The sequence below is a fragment of the Nuphar pumila genome, chromosome 6 (assembly GCF_984573655.1).
Source record: "Nuphar pumila chromosome 6, dmNupPumi1.hap1.1, whole genome shotgun sequence".
Lineage (NCBI taxonomy): Eukaryota > Viridiplantae > Streptophyta > Magnoliopsida > Nymphaeales > Nymphaeaceae > Nuphar > Nuphar pumila.
This window is the reverse complement of record NC_143254.1, coordinates 119280332-119283683: the sequence shown is the minus strand read 5'-3', so window position 1 is coordinate 119283683 and position 3352 is coordinate 119280332.

Below are 3352 nucleotides of genomic sequence, written 5' to 3'. Positions count from 1 at the left end.
ATCAAGCCCCATATGAAGTTTTGTTGTGAATGAATTTTTTGAGAGCTCTATTCAAAATATGCATGTCACTGTTCATAGGTTCGGCCCAAAAACTATTGGGGAGAATCTTTCCTTTTAGCATGCTTCTTGCCATTTTCACAATAGTTATGTTTTGGTGCTCCACCACATCATTTTACTCTAGTGTCACAGTTAGCTGCCTCTTGATGTCATGCTTTTTGCAGAAGTCCCAAAACTCATTGGATGTGAACTCTCCTCCGTGATCCGTCCTCAATATCTTTATATTGTAAGCGCTTTTTTTTTTACATAAGCTTTGAATTCTTAGAAAACAAAAAATGATTCCAACTTTTGTTAGAGGAAATAGACCAACAACATACTATTGTAATCATCCACAAGGAGCAAAAAATATCTCTTTCCACTATAAGACTCGGTTTGCATTGGCCCACAAATGTTTGCATGGACCAATTCGAGTGGACACTTTGCCTTTTAGGATGATCTTGAGAATTACAATCTATAGAATTTGGCATAGATACATTCTTCACATATTTTCTTTTCTTAATTGATATAGGAGAGGCCAACCACCATATTTTTCTGTATTAACAATTTTTGGCTTTGATAATTTAAATGACCAAATTTTAAGTGCCAAAGATTTGACTCATCTAAACTTTTAGTTTTCAAGGCTTGTCCTTCACATGGGGTCATAGTCAAAGGAAAAACTTTATTTATAGTTATTTTCACTTTGACTATCACTTGTTGACTCTTCTTGTCAACTATAGTGCATTTGTCATTATTAAAATTTATTGAGTAGCTTTCTTACATAAGTTGACCAACACTTAATAAATTTTGAGCTAAACCAAGGACATAAAAGACATCATGGATAAATTTAGTCTGACCTAATTTAGTTTTAACAGCTATAACTCCCTTGCCTTCAACATTTTAAGATTTGTCATCTCCCATCTTTACTTTAGAGGTGGCAATTTCATCAAGGTTTATGAAACACTTTAGAGAAGGTTTTTGATAGTCTGTTAAACTATCAAAGGGGTGCCTCAGAGGTTGTCTAAGGATTGGAAAGTACTGATAATGTGCAGTTGTTGTATTCAAAGGTAGGGAGGACATTAAATCATTGCTAGTTCTTTCTATGCACATGGCATATTAAGCATAAATATGTCACCTAATTATGTCTAAAATTGATATTGTTTAGTTTCCTATCTGACACCTGAAGTCACTTTAATGTCTCACTTAATTAGTAGATTAGTACTTTGTCATGTTTCCAAACATAGTGCAATATGGAATCATGAGATTTTCTGAATTTTGGGGCAATTATTTCCTCTTCTTCTAAACCAGAATTCCACTTTCAATTTATTTATTTTTTATGACAAGGAACCTTCACCCCACCGAGAACTAGGCTTTGCAAGGTAAACACCAAGTAGGGTCGGTGACCACCTTGGTTTACATGCCCCAACCATCAAAAAGTTGCAAATGCACTCGCATGCCAACGGGGTCGATCGGGCATCTTCAACTCAATTTTCAACTTATTCATGATGGATGGAACTCACCATCAAGGTTGTACTTGAGCTCTGTCACACCATTTGGCAATTGGATTCTAAACCCTGAAGTTGTTTCTCTTAGTATAAATTGCTCTAATTGTCCTAAAGATATAGTACAATGCATGTCCATTTTTAAGTTATCATACAACATAAACTCAAAACACAACCAACATCTAGCTGAAGATGCGCTTAAGTTTTTTTGGTCCCTAAACAAGATGAGGCCTTCTTGTTTCCTATTTATTGTGATAATCAAGCATATTTTGTGATGTTTGCAGGTTATTTCATGCATCCCAAATCAAATAAAAATGCCACAGAAGGAGAATCCTGGGTTGCATCCTTATTTAGAGACTCTTGGCTTCCCAAATGTGACACCATGTTAAGTAATATATGAATGCTAAAAATCAACTGGGACATGAAATCATATGATGACTCAACAATTACTATACTAACAAGGGGAGCCATTTTCCTTCAAAGAAAATATGGGGGTCCCAATTTGGTTCTTACTAATGTTAAGGAATTATATGCATAAGGCATTACATTTGTATGTTTGTATTTATATTGCTTGATGAATATATATTTGTCTTTCAAGTTAAAACCCTCTTATGCAATGACATTATTGTAACTTTTTACATGATTTTAATATAAAAGAAGAGACACCCCAACCCTAATCTTTATGTTAGGACATTTATTTAACTCTGAGGCACTTCACATTGGCGTCTTCTTATTGCATGAACTTTGAGGCACTTTACATGGTATCAGAGCTCCACAAAAGGTAAGTCCCACTAAGATCTTTGATTGCTAATCCATCCTCTCTCTTCTATTGTTCTTTCCTTCCCTACTTTTTCTTCTATTCTTTTTTTCTTTCTTCTAGTTTTGTATTCTTGTTTTCCTCAAACCCTAGTTTATTTTCTTTTAAGATCTTATTTCTCTTTTTTAGTATTTTTTTGTTTCCCCTCAAAAAAAATATAGATTAATCAATTTCATTTCATAATTTCTTGTTGTTATCTGATATGATCTGAACATCAGATCTATTTATAGCCTTTGTAAAGTGAAAAAAAGAAATCAAATAAAAGAAAAAAGGTTTAAAAAATTAGATTACTCGACCCTATTTAGACTGACGTGATCCATGAGCTTTAGTTGTCAAAGGCGGTAGGCAGAGCCTAGGCGATGAGACCCTAAAAGGACTAGTCTTGGTACCCCAATTTAAAAAAAATAAAAATACATAAAATATGTAAATAAATTATTAAAATTAATAACAAACATGTATATAACATAAAATCAGTCAATAATAAGCATGTGTGTGTGTCATATATAATAAATATACATTATTGATATATATATATATATATGTGTGTGTGTGTGTGTGTGAACTATGAAAAAGATAAGAAAACAAATTATATATGAATCACACACGCGTGCACGCACACACACACACACACACACACACACACACACACACACACACACACACACACACACACACACACACACACATATATATATATATAACTAAAAAACATAAACCAAAAGATAGAAAAAAGGAAAAAGGAAGGAAAAACAAGAAGATGAAGAAAAAAGGGACAAAAGAAAAAAAAGAAAAGAAGAAGAAAAATAAATGGGAAAAAAGAAAAGAAAACAAAAGGAGGAGGGTGAAAATTCAAAGGAAGAAGAAGAGAAGAAGAAAAAAAAGAAAAAAGAAAGGTAGAAGAAAAAAAGGAAGAAAAAATTTGAAATAGAGAGAGACGAAGATAGCAAAGGGAGAAAGAGAGAGAGAGAGAGACCTTCCCCTTTTACCTTGTCTTTGGCAC